This window comes from Pinus tabuliformis, chromosome 7 (assembly GCF_031772625.1).
Source record: "Pinus tabuliformis cultivar Carrire ecotype Pingquan chromosome 7, CPIR1, whole genome shotgun sequence".
NCBI classification, from domain to species: domain Eukaryota; kingdom Viridiplantae; phylum Streptophyta; class Pinopsida; order Pinales; family Pinaceae; genus Pinus; species Pinus tabuliformis.
Window position 1 is genome coordinate 407,197,082 of NC_142293.1, and position 19,457 is coordinate 407,216,538.

Below are 19,457 nucleotides of genomic sequence, written 5' to 3' on the forward strand. Positions count from 1 at the left end.
AATAACAATTGTCTTTGTTTTTTAAGGATTATACAACTTTCATTAAGATTTTTTCAAATTCTAACGCTAATCAAAGATCATGTCGGATTGTAACATTCATTAACGACTTTGTCACATTCCTATGTTCATGGAGGATTATGTTGGAATGTGACCTTCATTATTGACTTTGTCACATTCCTATGTTCATGTTCATTGGATTGTGACATTCTTCAAAGGTAATGTGAAACTATGAGTTCCTTGTTTGAAACTTTATGTTAAATTGCTCCATTTATCAATGGCTAAGCTATGTTGCAATCTTCATCAACGGCTATGTGAAATGGTTATATTGTAGTGTAACAATAATCATATATTATTTTATAAACTGATGTACAATCATCAAAACTTTTTGATGTTCGTGTTAGCTAATTGTACAATTCATCCTTGTATTCTTTTATGCATTTATAAGTATCTTATGGAATTAATTCAAATGAATTATTTCAACGTAATATCATTTGAATGTATGAAATAATTATGATATGAGGTAGGGAATAGAAACTAAAAAGTTATCTTCTAGTTGAAATATATATTGTAAACTTGCATGCTATTTTTCACAATTAGTTATTTTTTTTTTTTAATTTTCTTTTATTTTTGGATTTTTTATATTTTTGTTTTTTTGATTAAGTATCTATTAATCAGGAGAATGTATCACATAAAAAATGGTTATTTTCATTGGTATGTCACAAGGGAAATTAGATCAATAGAATAGTAATCACATCATTGATATTGTATATTATCTTAACTTAAAAATAAAACTATTTTGGTAATATAACCGTTTTCTATCTATCTTTCTACTAACAATAACAATAACTTTTATATCTAAGTTGGTAGCCTTGCTGATATATATTGTCAAGCTATTTTAATGTCATAAATAAGATGCTTCACAAGTCAATTTGGGACATAAGCTTATGATATGTAAACACAATATGTGTAGGCAATGTAAGAACTATTCTACCTTTTAAATCAAATAGAACAAATTCTCTCTATTCTAATTAAAAAAGGGACTTCAAATCATATTGAAAGCTAACACTACAAATGTAAAGCAATTGATCTATCTATGGAAACTGAAATAAAACATGCCTGGTCCTAAAATCTATCTCATTTGTCTTTATCTTAAATCCACTGGCTCAACTCTAGAGTACAATGTTTCAATGTTTAGGACAACAATCATGTATTTACTAGAAAGTTGTATTTTAAGAATGAAAGATTTTAGTTCTACTTTGTAGCTCCCTAAAATAAAATAATGGAAGTGAAAAGGTAGAGCATTAAATCATAAATCAATATTCTGAAATGAAACCTATACTAGAGCTATTTCCTAAGGTTTTATTGAGCAATGATCCTAATACACAACCTTCAACAAGTCTCAATCAATACTGCATGGAGAAACATAAAGGTGATATACTTATGTTATCAGTAAATCACACTACGACACTCAATTCATAAACTTTGATTCTAGATATTCTTGGAATATAGTAAGACATATATGTTGTATAGAGGAACTGCGGGATAGTGATTAAAACCAACCTATCACAATAAAATGTATTTTTATTAAAACTAGAGGTCAAACTTAAGCACACATATAAACATACCAATTGTACTTGATCTTGATATCCTAAAATAAGTTTTATGAATCGATTTCATAAACATAAAATAAAAATATATATTGTTTCTTTGAACTCAAAGTATTCTTGTCAACCTGAGGATGCCGGTATGCTTGTGTTAGGGAATGCATTAATATATTGATATTGTGTCAAGTTTATATCAAAGGAAATAAGCTAATTCAGTATGAAAACAATATCACTAGAATCTAATACTTTGATATGATATTCAATCAATCTTAGAGGATGAATGCTTTAATCGACTCTCAGAATATAAATGTAGTTTCAAGTCATACATAGAGATACACAGTGTTATATGTCATAAAACTTTATATGGAACCAAATTAATATAAGAACTAAGTTCTATATGTTTTCATGGCTCATAATCAAATACCCAACATTACCTCACTATGAATCCTGACACAATAATAACCATAGCAATTATCAAAATGCAAATTGATGAAATGCTACAGGAAATCGAATGTATAAAAATATGAAAATTACACACACACACACAGGAGACTAATAAAGTACATATTATGCATGAAACTATGTGAGGGCTTCATCCCATAAGTAGTGCTTGGTTAAGTTGCAATTGTGAAGTAAGAAAGATCACAATGAAACCATGAATTAAACCAAGTTTATATTAATCATAATTATGTTACAATGAGCCTACTAACACACAGTGCATACATATATAATCTCACAAAGTATGAAACAGGAGTATGATCATAATTTCATTAATAGATATCCAATTGGCCTACTATACTATTGTCTGGTTCTATATGTATACAAAAACGACATGAAGATCTACCTTCAAAAGGCTAATTTACAATGATGAGGATAAATACCCTATTTTAGGAACAAGGCTCCTCAAAGTGCTAAAAAATACCAGAAAGTAGATCTTCTATTGCTTTGAAAACTTTCATGCCATGTTGATTATAGATGCAAAGAGATTGACCATATCCCATGTATGTGTTATTCCATGGAAAAAATACCGTTTAGTTATGAATCCACTACCCACCTATGCATGATTGAACCACCTAAAACTTTAAATCAATCTCAAGTTTACTTGAAGGAGTTTGAGTGTGTGCCAAGGGGAAATATGATACTGATAAGTGTACCTCAAAAACCCATGAGTCAGATTCTTGTCTAGATGGCCATGCATAGGGTAAACAATGATATCATGATCCATATTGGTACTAAAATACTCCTATAGGTATCAAAAGTGAACTAGATTTCCATCATTAGTAACATAATCTCAAAAACCCACCTAAATGTAACTAAAAGCTAAGGATTTCAACAACTTAAGAAATCATTACCTCGTTACACTAATTATGGGTGCTTAGGGTCACAATCATGGGTTTTCGAGGAAAATGGGCATAATAGCTAAGGGAATAGTATAGGAAAATGGTAGCTAAATATGATAATGTTGGGGACCAACATCTCCCCTAGGTGGATCTCCCTTCATGCCCTCATGAAAGACATACACAAAACTACAAAAATAAGGTCTGTCAAATAAGTTGTCACCCTCCAACTTATGAGGAGATCATGACAACATTAATGAGAATGTTGAGGCCTCATTTAGTTTAGGTCACCTTTTTTTTATTTTCCTTCTTTTTGATGTCTATGCAATGGAGTCTAAGAGTTTGTCATATAACCCTTTATTTTCCAACTACAACTCCCTATTTTCTTCCAGAATTTATGGATTTGTGTCCTTATGATAATTTTCCTTTTGCTTATTATTTTTTAACAGAATAATCTCCATAATATCCTCTTTCAAATTCCTAATCCTCTTATTTATACGTTTTAGCTTATAAACAAATGGATTAGTTGGAGTTATTGAAAAATAGACTCATCAAGTAAAGGTTTAGGATCCAAATGACCAATATGTTCACTGAAGATTGATTGAGGAGAATAATCATGCTTAGTTACTCCTCTAGAAATTTCTTTAGCGGGTGTTTTAGGAGAAGTCCTCTTCAATGAGGTCGGGGCTTACTTTTCTACTTTTTCTTGGCTCAAAAAATATCTTCTAAATTCTCATCATTGTCACAATAAATGAAAATAATAGTTTTCTTAGTTACCTGAGGTGTAGGCATAGGTGGTGGCTTTGTGGGTTTTTAGGCGTCTTTTTAATTTGATGTATTTCTAGTAACTCAATGATTCGGTGGCTTAGGAATCGGGGAATTTAACTTTCATACATTTCCTTTTCTCAGTCTCTACATATACCGACGAGTTTTAGCAATCTCATCTCTAGTTTGAGCTCGCCTCTCACAATTTTTATCATTATCATGCCCCTATTCTATGCATTGGTCTACCAATTTTCTTGTAGTTGCAATAGTTAAAATGTTCTAGTAGGTGTCACTTCATTCTTTGAGCTCCTCCATACTCAACAACTTAATGAGATCATGGTGGTGTAAGCTCGTGGGAGAGTTATTTTTATTTCTCCTTACTTAACATTCCATCTTCCTCCAATGCTTCCACAAATAATATCTGAAGTTTAACTTTTGACCATGTTCAAAATGTAAAAGAATGCAAATATGATATTATAGAGTAAGAGAATACCTTCCCTCAAAAGTAAGGAATATCTATAAGATCAATAAGGACTTCATCCATTCATCTCTCAACTACGTCTTCAAAGCTCCTTTTTCCTAGTTTGTATGATGATTCTCTAGTTTTAGGAATATTGTGGGTGTTTTTATCTAATGCCTTGTTCTCTCTAGTTATAGGAAGACCAATGCCTAGGGCCACTATCTCTTATGTTACCATCATAACCAAATTACTAGCATGGGAAATAAGACAATCAAAACTTTTCGAAAAATAAAAAGTGAAATCATCTTACCCTTCAAATCATGTAAGAAATCCTTGCCATCGTAGTGCACTAAACAATTATCAGCATGTGTTGGACACCTAATCTGCTAAGAATTGGTGTGGAATGTAAAAAATAATTGGTGATTGTTTAATGACCCTTGTTTTCCATATTCCAAGTGGTCTCTTGGACACCAATTATTTTTTACATTCCACACCAATTCTTAGCAGATTAGGTGTCCAACACATGCTGATAATTGTTTAGTGCACTACGATGGCAAGGATGATATATATATATATATATATCTATATATATATATATATATATATATATATATATATATATATATATATATATATATATCTTTATAATATGAAATGTCACATTTATATTTCATATCTTGTCAATTATTTGTGTGTGTTTATCATGCTATCAGAGTGGGTGAATTTTGGCCTTGCTTCAATTTGAGGCATTGGTTTTTGTGGCATTTCCCAACCATTATTTTTTTGGTCTGTGGAAGAAAATGTAACTAGGTTCGGTTTTCATTATGACTTGTAATTATAATATTATGTAAAAGAAGAAACAAATTATTATTATTCCTTGCATCATGGGTTTCATGAGAAACATGTGTTTACCATAGGTCATGTCTTTGGGATTTTATGTCTCAACATAAGTACTATAGAAGTCATTATGTTAAAGATCTACACTCCAAGAGAAAATGTCACTATCCTTGTGCAAGTCAGCTAAATAAAAGCTAGTGATCTCCTTGAATGATACATTATCCTAGATTAAGTTACTCATGTCGGCCTGATACAAGAATGTTGATATATATATATATATATATATATATATATATATATATATATATATATATATATATATATATATATATATATGTATATATATATATATATATATATATATCTATACATATATATATACATATATATCTATACATATATATATATATACATATCTATATATATATATATATATATATACATATCTATATATATATACATATATATATATATATATATATATATATATATATATATATATATATATATATATATATATATATATATATATATATATATATATATATACATATATACATATATATACATATATACATATATATATCTATATATATATCTATATATATATATATATATATATATATATATATATATATATATATATATATATATATATATGTATATGTATATGTATATATATATATATATATATATATATATATATATATGTATATATAAGGATTGACATTGCATTACACACATAAGTCTTCGGATCATCTAAGAATAGTTAGCGAAGAAGAAGTAACGCAATACACAATGATCAAGGGTGATACATATCTCGGTGAAGTCTACCTCTTACATATACATCGTGACAGCTCTTGGTGAAGTTTGAATATAGCTCTCAGAAGACTATATATATATACACAGTGACTACTCTCGGTGAAGTTTGAATATAGCTCTCAGAAGACTATATATATACACAATGATAGCTCTCATAAGACTGTATATACACATATCTCCTCTTTGTGGTAGCTCACCCTATCATCATCAGAATAGAGAAGAACATGAAGGATTGTCTCAAAATAGTGGCATGATTAAAGTAACTCATTCATGAGCAAAAAACTATAGTAGCTGTGGAAGAGGAGCCGAGGACTATGAAAAGATAGAGAAGGTATAAGGACACCGAAAACTAAAGGAGTACAACAACATAAAGTCTATAGATTATGGATTGAAGGTCGAACAATGCAAGGGATAGTGATAAGCATCTTGGAGGTAATCTTGAGTCAATTTTGTCAAGGGTCTTGGTATTCGTCAATTGGAATCTCTATAAGAATAATTTTATGTGGGTTTTCCTCTCCAAGAGGGAGAGGTTTTGGCCTTGGCAGGATGCCAACATCTTGTGTTCTTGTCTCTTTGTTTTGGTATCTATTTGATGAACTAATGAAGACACACTCTAATAATAATCAGTGAAGATTGGAATAAGAAGAAAAATGGAAAAACACCTCACAAATAGTTATCATGCTAAGAAGAATCACCTTAACTACATTTACCTAGATTCTTCAACATGGTATTAGAGATAAGGTGCTGAAGCCAAAGGAAGGGAAATAAAAGAGACATACAAGGACCAGTCTCCAAAAATAAAAAGGGGGCATCAAAACAAGTTGAATGGTTTTGGTAAATATTAAAGGATCAAGTCTTCAACAAGTACTCTACAACAACAAGACAATTCAAGGTCAAGTAATCTCATTCAAAGTGAAGTCTCAATGCTAGTGCTCATAATTTGGGTCACAGTCAAAAGAAGGAAAACATAATACCTCTCATAGTTTCAATGCTAGCCCCAAATTGGGTGTCATTACAAACTATGTCATGCTAGAGAGATCTCAATAACTTAAGTCTGAAGCAATTTCAATGCTTGGTATTGGACAATGCTTGAAGGTATCAAAGGAGATATTTTTTCATGCTAGTCAACTCAAGAAAGGTTCTAATCCAGCAAGGAGCATCACAACAATGACACAAGGATATACAATCACATCATGCATTACAACAATATTAGTTTAGAAGCAGAACACAATGCCACATCTCGGATGAGCATCATGACAATGTTCTAAAAAATTCTTGATTTCGATATCATTCCCTCACAGTCAAGGAATCAAGTAATCTCAACATATTATAAAAGCAACAGTGCTTTGTGCTAAAAAAATGCAAGTAAGTCTCAAGAAATATCTTGGAACTCAGTTGTACCAGGAAGCTCAAGCAAGAATCTCATTGAAGGAGATCATTCAAGAAAGCCTCAAGGTGAAGATTTCATCTTCACATGAAAGGTAAGTATGTTTTCATTCTATAATCAAGTTTTGTTAAATGAATTAATAATTGCAAGGAATTTATAAGTTGGATGGATCATTAATATTCCTTGCTTGAAGAAGGAAGATAGACACAATCATCTAGATAGTTGAAGTCATTGAGCATATCAAAAGGTCTCCTCTGAATTCATGGAAAGGGATACTTTTGAAAGATCCCCTCATATAGAAAAATTGGAGATATCAAAGTGATGTATATGATAAAATCATTCTCTCAAGGTGCAATAAAGAAGGTCAAATGAAATCTTATCTAAATGAAAGTAAAAATGCATTAAAGGATTTAGGATATCTTCACAAGGTCTTGTATATAAGATTGAGGAATGAAGACAACCATCATTGATGCACTGGAAAGGTAACAAATATCCATGAACAAGAAGGTTACCTCATTCAATAACTTGTAGTCTCTATGCAGGATAGAGAAGGACAAGTTGATGGCAAAAATATTGAAGGTTAAAAGAACTCAACCATGTGTAGAAAAGGAAGGCAAGGTTGGTCCTCAAGCAAGACAAAAGAAGTATAGTTAATACTCAATGCTATAGAAATATTTTGGAAGCTCATATCACTAAAAGATGGAGGAATATGAGTTAAAGGTCCAAGGAAAGAGGGAGTAAAAAATCTATCTTATGATTAAGATAGTATCCCTCACAAAAAGGTCTTATCATAAGCTCTTTGATCTTGTGTGATAAGATATGACAATTATAATAACATGCATCATGGCATCATGGAATCATTAGAAACAATAGCTCATAACATCTCCATAGGGATCATGAAGGACAAAAATACATGGTAGACAACATGTAGGATATATAACTCTTGGGGAACCTCAGTGGACATTGAAGGAAAGAAAGGAGTTATCTAAGGCTCATCATACATCAAGTCAAAAAGGAAACATCTGTCAGTTGGGGATATACAAGATCCTAAAAATTCTCTAATGGAATCCTCATTGTAGGGTTCACTAATATAGAGAGGAAGCAAGTGTTTCAACAAGAAATCCAATGTATGGAATCCTTGAGATGATGATATTACATGAAGCAGATCAAGGGATTGAAGATCCGTTCAATTAAGGAAGCTACTAGAAGAAGCCTCGATGACGTGAAGGTAAAATAAGGTATGTATGCTTGTGTTTAATATTATAATTTCATGTCGTATGGTTGCAGGTAATATGGATATTTTCTTCTATCTTAAGAAGCGGGATCAACATAAAAATGATATCTTCCTTTGAAAATATGCAGGAAGGCATAAGTCGCACTAGATGAAATCAACATAATATGTCCTCATATGAAGTATGAGATGGCTAACTACAATTAAGAAACTTTGATTGAAATCTCCTGGGAATGTGAGATGAAGGAAGAGACTGTGAGATATGCAACCATGATGAAGGAAATAAACATCCAAAAGACCAAGAATATTTGACTAGGAGATCTCCCGAAAAGATATGAAGACTCTGATGAAAGTCTGAAAAAGATGAAGACCCTTGATAATGGATATCTTTGGGAGATGTCTCAATATGTGTGCATGATGTTGATACCTACAAGAAGATGTCACGATGAGGAGCCATCTCATAAGGTATGATTTGATTTAATGTTATGTTCTGATTTCTTGAATAATATCAGGATGAGTGCATGCAGGGCTACTGGAACAAGAGTTGTAAGTACAACTACAATTGGCATTCATGTGGTGGATGGAATTCTTGAAAGAAGCATGATGGGAAAGAAGTAACTATATGACAAAGGTTCCATATATGTATCAAGAAGGCCACTTTCCATGAATAAAGGAATGAAATGATGAACAAAGAAGGAAAGTGATCGATGGATGATGCTCTACAAGGAAGAAGCTCAACTAAAGTTTATGACATCAAGGAAAGAAGTTGATCAAACAAATGAAGGACCCACGAAGAAGAATTTGATAATGAAAAGGAGAGTCCCTTATTAATATGGAGATCTGATAAGTCCCTGATAAAGAGGGAGCTTGGATTGGATCACCCATGATTAAAAATTAGTGACAATTGTGTTTTCCTACTTCATGTGTCATGAACTAGACCAGGACTAACAACTGTAAGTCTAGGTGAAGGCCATGAAGAGAAATGTAAAGACATGGTATCCTCCCTAGTTGAGAGGGATGGATAGACACAAAATTCTTGTCTTCACTTTGGAAGAAAGAACGGAGGATTGGGTAATCATATGGCATATGATTCTCTTTGAGGATATGTAGGGCATCCAAGACAAGAGTAGGCAAATGGACCGATATTCATTGAGGGCTGGGAACCTAAGATAAGAATAGTCCTAGAAGGTCATACTCAGTGAACACCTGGGTGGGTATATACCTTGAGATATAATGATGAAGGTGTCTATAGTCATTGGTCTCACCAACATTGTGCTCTCATCTAATGAGAGATAGAGCTATAAGTCAATGTCTTGTTGTGGAAACAATGTTGTTTACTGTGATGCTATAACATATGGGTTAACAATCTAATTCTTCCTATGATAAATTCTTCAAATTGAGAATGACCAAGTACCATCATGAATACCTCCCTAGTTAAGAGGGAGCATTGAAGAAAATGTAACTTGGTTCATTTTTCATTATGACTTGTAATTATAATATTATGTAAAAGAAGAAACAAATTATTATTATTCCTTGCATCATGGGTTTCATGAGTAATATGTGTTTACCCTAGGTCAAAGACTTCTTCTTGATGTCTTTAGGATATTATGTCTCAACATAAGTATTATAGAAGTCGTGATGTCAAATATCTACACTCCAAGAACAAATGTCACTATCCCTGTGCAAGTCGGCTAAATAAAAGACAGTGATCTCCTTAAATGATACGTCAGCCTAGCTTAAGGCACTCATGTCATCCTAATATATATATATATATATATATATATATATATATATATATATATATATATATATATATATATATATATATATATATATATATATATATATATATATAGAGAGAGAGAGATATAAGGAGTGGTGTTGCATTACACACACAAGTCTTCAAATCATCTTAGAATAGTTAGTGAAGAAGAAGTAATGCAATACACAGTGATCAAGGGTGATATATATCTTAGTCAAGTCTACCTCTTACATATACATCGTGACAACTCTCGGTGAAGTTTGAATATAGCTCTCGGAAGACTATATATATACACAGTGAAAGCCCTCGGTGAAGTTTGAAAATAGCTCTCGGAAGACTATATATATACAAAGTGACAACTCTCGGTGAAGTTTGGATATAGCTCTTGGAACTATATATATACACAGTGACAACTCTCGGTGAAGTTTGGGTATAGCTCTTGGAAGACTGTATATAAACATATCTCCTATCAGTGGTAGCTCATCCTATCATCATCAGAATAACGAAGAACATGTAGGACTATCTCAAGACAGTGGCATGATTAAAGTAACCCATTTGTGAGCAAAGAATTGTAGTAGCTAAGGAATATGAGAAGATAGCGAAGGTATAAGGAGATTGAAAACTAAATTAGTACAATGACTTAAAGTCTATAGACTATGGATTGAAGGCTGAACAGTGCAGGGGATAGTGATAAGCATCTTGGAGGTAATCCAGAGTAAATTTTGTCAAGGGTGTTGGTATTTGTCAATTAGAATCTCTATAAGAAGAATTTTATGAGGGTTTTCCTCTCCAAGAGGGAGAGGTATTGGCCCTAGCAGGATGCCAACATCTTGTGTTCTTGTCTCTTTGTTTTGGTAACTATTTGATGAATTAATGAAGACACACTCTAATAATAATCAATGAAGATTGGAATAAGAAGAAAAATGGAAAAACACCTCACAAATAGTTAGATTCTTCAACATGGTCTTCTTTAACTGTTATGCCTCCAATTTAGAAAGGACAACACATAAATTTAATTAGATCCTAGGCACTCACAAATTTTCAGCACTACCCATCCACATGAGATTAAAAGTTGTAACGTTTGCACACAAAAATGAAAATACCTGCTAGCGGAGGTTATAGCAGAGGTTTTTAGTGTTATAAAATTGGAAAAAATTGTCAAAATAACCTCTGCTACAACATTTGTTTGTAATAGCAGATGTTTTACTAGAGATCATAACAAAATTTTATCACAACTAAAAAAAATTGAGCAGTTGGAGGTTTTAGCAGATGTTTTATTAGTGATGTACTTAATGGAAGAGAAGCACTGGTGCACCAATTATATAAAAGCACTAGGGATATATACTTAAATAAAATAACTGGGCCTATATACTTAAATAAAAGCACCAGGGTGTTAAACACAAAGAAAATTGGTGTCTGGAATGTATACCACCCTAGTGCATATATATTAAACAAACACTCTTGAGTTGTAATTTTCAGGAACAACACTCGAGCAAGCCAAAAAATATTGCAAACCCGATGATTTTATTTAGACTCATAGCATGGGTTCTTATGGTTTTTTTAAAAGCACCGGTGCGCTATTAATATAAAATAAATGGTGTTGTTGTTTGAACAATGCACCAGGACCGGAAACAATATTTTGTAGCACCGGGGCATTAGATCTATGAAAGCATGGGTGCTTTAAGAATTATAATGCGCTGGGGTGTTAAATTCAAATAATACTTGTGCTTGAAGAATATAACACATTGATGCTTACATTTTTTCAAATGGCCAAATGTTTTACTTTTCATAATTGTGGTTTTAGAGATATCGACCTTTGATAGTACAATTATTGTGATTTTTAAAATCCATTATTGATTAAAAAAATCAACATATATCTCATAACAATATTCATATAAGTTAAATTTTCATTATTGCATTTATATATGGAGTTTGGATTAATTTGTTATATCATCAAATTTCACATCTCTGCATTACAATATTTCATCGTCCATATATTTAATCAATAGTGTAACATTTCACAACGACATTGGACAATGCAATAGAATAAATTAAAATGCATTTTATTATATATGAATAAGAGTCTCTTTGTCATACAAAAGTGGGATAGTTATTGATAAACCCTTATCTTTCAATTGGGAAACTATGTCCATTATATTAAATAAAATGTCTGATTTTCATAGACAATTATTTCAAAAAATACAACAACTTTCATTGATACCCAAATAGATAATCATTCCTTGTTGGAATTGTTGTCAGTGCTTGAGCTACGTCCATGACTTGGGTTATTTGGACGAATGTTTCATTGGTTGCATCAATTTTTTTTTGTCTTCTTGATCATGTTCCATCTACAAAAATAAAATTAAAAAGTCTAATGAGTGTATCTACATTGGTGAGAATAATGAAAATTGAAATAAATAATATACATAAATGTAAATCAAATAGCAATGTACTATAGTAATAAGTGACTCATGAACTGTAAACATGGTTTCAAAACCAAATTTCATGCCTTATTGTAACAACTCTTCTACTAACATACTTCCATGCTTTGTTTTTTGTAATTTTCATATCCCAGTATAAATCACAGGTTTAATATAAAGGATTTTTTTTGTTTTATTAATTATAAACTTAGATAAGTAAAACAACATAGATACTTAAAAACCCCACAATTAATATTTGATATTCCAACATATACTCACAACCCATATTTAACCCAATGTCAATCAATTCTTTGGATGACTCTTCTTTGTATGTGATCACCTATTTGAAGATATTCAAGGATGGTTGTTGTAAACTAACGTAAAATATACAAAAATGAAATCTTGAGTTGTTATAAAGAAATATTAACAATTACTCACAAACTTTGATATCAACCCATTTCTTCCCTGTCATCCTATTTTATGTGCTGAATGAGTTCCATTTTGTTTTATTTTCTGTAATAAAATACTTGAAAAATAATATTTAATGCTAAATTATTTGCTTATATGTACAAAGTCAATTATTACAGACATTTGAAGCATGTTATTGTTGAGATAGCACCTCTTGTGATACAATTATGTGCATTTCTTTGACCATATCCTTGTACACATTTTTGGACATTCCTACTAGCATGCTTTCTATATCATCTTGTTGATCCTTTGGGATTTTCATAATCTTCCTGAAAAAGTAATAAACTATTTTTATATTGATATATCAAAACTAAATATAACAAAATTGATATTAATAAATGAATGGTTTGTAGTAATATATACATATATTTATATAAAATCCTTTTAATTTGAAAATTTACCTTTTGAATGATTCCTTTTTGTTGTTGTATGTTTTTGATATTGCAAGTCTGATAGGTCTTATTGACCATTTCTATGGAAATGCTTCCTATAGTTTAGATATAATTTGTTCTTGGAATCATTGGATTGATTTTTGTATTGTAAGTGGAAATTACATCTATATGTTCTTTCAACTATATCATTCATAGCTTTGTAAAAAATTCTCCCCTTTCATTAACCTCCAACACCATTCTAGATGAGCTAAGAATCAATTCATTGTCATTTACATGTTCTATAAATTTTCTTTTCTTAGAATGACATAAATATTTTCCTTCATTGTTCCTCCTTATAGAAAATTAAACATATATGAATTAATAGATTGTTTGAAATATGCTATCTAATATTCTTGAGTATACTATTAATTAAAATTCAAAATTCAAAAGAAACTCATATTGAATAGTATTTTTTTCATTCACGTGATTCATTGTTCTGCAATTTTTCCTATCAAGATTTTACACTCTTCTTCACTTATAGTGGAAATAATCTTATCAACCTTCCTCATTTTGTGGTTTTGCATGACACACACTAACCAATACATAATAGTTATACTTACATATAGTTCAAACATATTAATTCTGTAAAAAAATTACAAAAAATTTTCCTTTTCTTCTTTTTTAGATGCACTATCATTGTGTCGATCAATATTTTTGATACTTGAAAAAATTTCGTACATTTTCTTATCAATATACAACCTGTACCATTAAATACAGAATCCATTAAATATATTTTATACATAAATAAAATGGTTTTTAGCCAAAATGATATCTAGTAGCTGGTGCAGTTATTTGCATAAATGCGCCGGTGAATTTAATATATTAAATACGCCAACAATGAAAATTATTATTTTTAAATAATTTTAAATTATTACAATGCGATTTGTAACATTTTTTTGTTTTGTTTTTTGTGTAAGCTTGGTAGATGCTTTTTTTATTAATATTTTTTGAATATAAGTATATCTTTAACAAAAATTGCAAGTGGCCTAAACCTGCTTGTAGGAAACCAGGTCTGTTGGCCACCTCTCTAAATCAAATGCTATCCAAAATTTAAAGAGAGTTTTCATGACCATCCAGGCTAGATTGGCAGTTTTATCTACTATAAAATTCAAATTAAAGCAGTAAATGTTATTCGACATATAAGCAAAATTCTATTTCAAGACCTGCTTCATTCATCTAATGAGTACACTGGGGTTGGGGCTTTTGCACTAGATCTTGGGATTTCTCTTCTCTTCATGTCTTGTATGCTCTGTTCAATTCTGTTCACCATGAGGTTGTTTTGGTACATTTGCATTTGGATAGCTACAATCTCCCTGTGCAGATCCTTCATACTAGGCTCAATTGGTCTGGCCTCCTCTGGTTCCTCTCGCTCCTTATACAATGTCATTACTCGGCCCAGGATATTCTTCATGACCCAGTACTGTTGTATTGTTTGCCAGAATAGCGTTTAACGTCCTCTGCTGTTCTCAGTGTCCTTAACCGTGGTTTCCGATTCTTTTGTCTCGATTTCTTGATTTGCTATACTGTCGTTTAGCTCCCTCTCCTACTCAGATATTTGTGTTTTCACCTCTGGCAGTGTGCCAACCACATACGCATTTATCAAGTTTTGGATATTCTCTTTCCTCGTCTTCCTTCATCTTTTACTTGGTCATTTGCTGGAGGTTTCTTCCAATCCTTTCATCTTATTTCCTGCGTTAGACATTCCTCTATTTCCTCTCTTTCCTGCTTCTTTTCCTTCCTTTGCCATCCCATTCTCCTTCATGCTTAGTTTCCTTTTTCTCAGGTGGCTCAACTGTTTTGCGTTGTTCATCTGTTCTTGGGCTGGAGCACTATATGAGTTCGAATACTCTAGGATTTACTATGCTCTGGTAGTTTTATTACCTAAAACATAAACTAGTAAAAGTTCCTTATGAGTCAAAATTATTTTAAACAGAGTAAGCTTCTCCAGGACGAGATTTTCCATTCGCTCCCGGCTCAGAGAATGGTAGTGGCCCTCTTTAATACTTGAATTCCCCCATTCCTCCTCAAGGAGATTGAGGCTTATGTCCTCCACTTCATTACAATGGTTCTCTGTTAAATTCTGAAGAACCCAGTTTCCCAATTCCTACGATGTCTCTCCGTTTCTCCTCCTAACTGAACTTTCTTTGCCCCCCTGCTTATCCCCACTCCAACAAAACGAGATAACGATTTTTAGAATGAAAACTTGTGCAGGAATCCCTATTCTGGGTCCCATTACAGGGGTGGGGTCGATATTTTCTCCTTACTATTTCCCTATCATAGTTGGTACCCCTACTACTACCTTTGAACCTGTGACCTTCAGCCAGGTCTTGGCTCGACTCAAGATGGATAATACACAGCCTTGCTGTCAGGTCGAAGAAGGCAACTACCCCCCCACCCATGACTATAACTCCTCCCTCCTGGGCCACAGAATCCACCATATAGGTGAAACAATTTTCATTCTACCTTTATTGTGAAAACCACAAAGGATATCCCAATGGGCTACAGTCACTCGGGACCTTTCTACTTAGAGATCCATTACAGAGTTCCCTCACCCCCTCACCCCAATGATATTCTAGGCAAAATCACTCTAGGTTAATGAGCTAAATCCCCGGAAGGAACAAGTCTCTACGCTTGCTGATTCTTGAGTTACCATAGTCATTAACCAGTAATCCTCTATAAAAAACATTTTTCCATGAAGTCTAGAATGGGGGCCGAGATAACATACCAAATCTTGCCGATGAAACCCAGTTGTAACTCGATGTCCTCTGGACGACTTCCACCACCCTTCACAACATGAACATGCCTCCTCTCTTAACTATCTTACCTTTTGTTGTCTCTATCCAACTTCTTAGCCTCCCATCCGAAGGACACTCCATGTGCCTTGGTCCTTCCGCCACCCATTTCGTCGTTCAGTTTACTCAAGATGGGGTTTCCCTAACACTGCCATAATTTCCTTTCATAACTCCACTTGTTCTGCTGCCTACTCATGTAATGGGCTTACTCCTTTCGCCGTGCCACTTGCCATCTGCTCTTGCCTGCCCGCTCTTGCACTTGACATCAGGTCGCCATATTTGGCCTCAACCCTCATCTACATCTGCCTTTGCCTTGTACTGCCTACTGCCCCATTGTTCTGTGCTACTTGCTCCCTCACCTGCGCTCATGGCCTCACACAGTCCAAATCCAAATCTGCCCAGAAAACCAGGATAACACCACATTCACCTGTCCTTGGGGTACTTTTGCATATAGGGTCCTTCCTTTTGGCCTATGCAATTCTCCTACCACTTTCCAAAGAGAAATCTTGAGTATTTTCGTCGAATTAGTACATTATGTGGTGGAAATTTATATGGATGACTTTACACCTTATGGTTGTGATTTTCAAGAAGGCTTGACTAACCTAGGCAAAGTACTGCACAAGTGCATTGAAATTAACCTGTCTCTCAGTCCTGAAAAATGTAAATTCTTAATGACTAAAGGGAATGTACTAGGTCATTCAATATCTCAGCAAGGACTACAGGTGGACCCAAACAAAATAGCCATCATCCAAAGGGTCCTAGCTCCGTAAAAGTAGAGAGATGTCAAGAGTTTCTTGGGGTTAGCTGGATACTACTGAAAGTTCATAAAGGACTTTAGAAATTTTACCTCTCCTTTATTTGGGTTGTTGGCCAAAGATTTTGAGTTTATATGGTCAAAAAGTTGTCAAAAGGCCTTAGACATTCTAAAAGGTAATTTAACCACTTCATCAATTCTCCAAGGCCCAAACTGGGCCCTCCCCTTTCATATTCATGCTCATGATTCACACAAAGCCATAGGTGTAGGTTTTAACCACATACAGAAATTATTTGCATACGAATTCTAAAACACATAAAATAAACAATGCGAGAGCATAACACATAACACATACACACAGAGATTTTCCCCTAGATCCCAAAACTGGGACTACTAGCTTGATTTTTCATTGTATTCCTTTCAATGTTACAATACATATTTATACTTTCCGAAGCATCCAATACCATGGACCGAAAACCATTACGTCCAAAACCATGGATCGAAAACCATCGTGTCCAAAACCATGTGCAAAAATCATGCACAAAACCATAGGTAGGTCCGCCCAACCTAAAGTAGGGTCCAAAACCAAAATTTTCCGGGGCACTGCCCCAGACCCCATAGAGTGGGGTTACTTACACCCCTCAAACCCCCTGTGACTCCCCCCGCTACGTAATTGGTGCAACGAAGGGGGGGATCCGCCCCCCTTCTAACCCCCGGTTAACTACGTGGTCTAGTCGTGGAAAGAATATAACACAACCCAAAATTCTCCCACTTGTTGTTTTCTTTCCACAGGGGGCCACAAGAGAGCTTAGTCATTTATCCAGCCCTGCAACACCCATTGTTTCTCTACACCAAGAGAACTTCTCAGAGCTCACATATTTTTTCAATGCATCTGTAGTATTCTTCAAAGTGTCCACCTTTACCAGCAACACCTTTTTGTCTTCTATCATATCCCTCACAAAGTGATACTGAACATCGATGTGATTTGTCTTTTAATGATATGCAGGGTTCTTTGCCAAGAAAATTGCACTTTGGCTATCACAATCTATCCTTATAGTTCCCTGTACTAACCCCATATTTGAACACAACTCTGCAACCAAACTCCTTCCTTGCTTGCATGAGTGGTTGCCATCTATTATACCTCTGTAGTTGATAGTACCACTACAAATTTTTTCTTACTCATCCAATTGACTGCACCTCCAAATAGGTTAAACACATAGCAACTTGTAAATATTCTCTGATCCAGATCTCCAACCCAGTCTGCATCAACAAAGCCATGAATATCCAATACTCTTTCCAATCTTGGTCTTCCTTGGTAGCACAAACCATAATCACTAGTGCAATGTAAATACCTGAAAACATGCTTCACTACTGTCCAGTGCTCCTTCCCTAGTTTTGACATAAACCTGCTCAATACTCCCATTTCATGTGCAATGTCTAGTCTAGTACAAACCATCGCATACATCAGGCTACCAAATGCACTTTCATATGGAACACAAGACATGTCCTCTTCCTCTTCTTGTGTCTTGGGACACTGTTCAATAAATAACTTAACACCTACAGGAATAGGAACCTTCACCGGTTTACTATCTTGCATATTAAACTTCTGCAATATTTTCTCCACATACTTCCTCTAGTTTAACCCGAGCTTCCTCTTTTCCCGATCTCTTTTAATTTCCATGCCCAAAATATAGTTTGCAGCACCGAGATCTTTCATGTCGAATTTGGAGGACAATTGGGTCTTCAAATCCTAGATAATTTCTTTGTCATTTCCAACCAACAACATATCATCCACATACAAGACCAAATAAATAACACGGTCACCAGTTAATTTAAAATACACACAGTGATCTGCTTTGCTTTTGGTGAAGCCGACTCCCCGTATAAATGTATCAAATTTCTGATACCACATCCTTGGTGGCTGTTTTAACCCATACAAAGACTTCTTTAACTTGCATACCAGTCCTTTCTTACCCTTCACCACAAAGCCTTCAGGTTGCTTCATGTAGATATCCTCTTCCAGATCCCCGTGAAGAAATGTTGTCTTCACATCCTTCTATTCTACCTCAAAATCAAAAGAAGTAGCAACAGATAAAAGTAATCTAATAGAAGTTAGCTTGGAAACAGGAGAAAAAATATCACCAAAATAAATTCCAGGCACCTGGGAATAACCTTTTGCTACCAACCAAGCTTTTTATTTCTCCACCTTTCCTTCTGCATTTGTCTTCTTCTTGAACATCCATTTGCTACCAATGGGTTTCCTTCACGCCGGCAACTCCACCAGATCCCAAGCCTCATTTTTTGGCAAAGATGCCATTTCATCAACCATGGCCTCTTTCAATAGCTTTCCATCCTTTGAATCTATTGCTTCCTTCATAGTTTTGGGA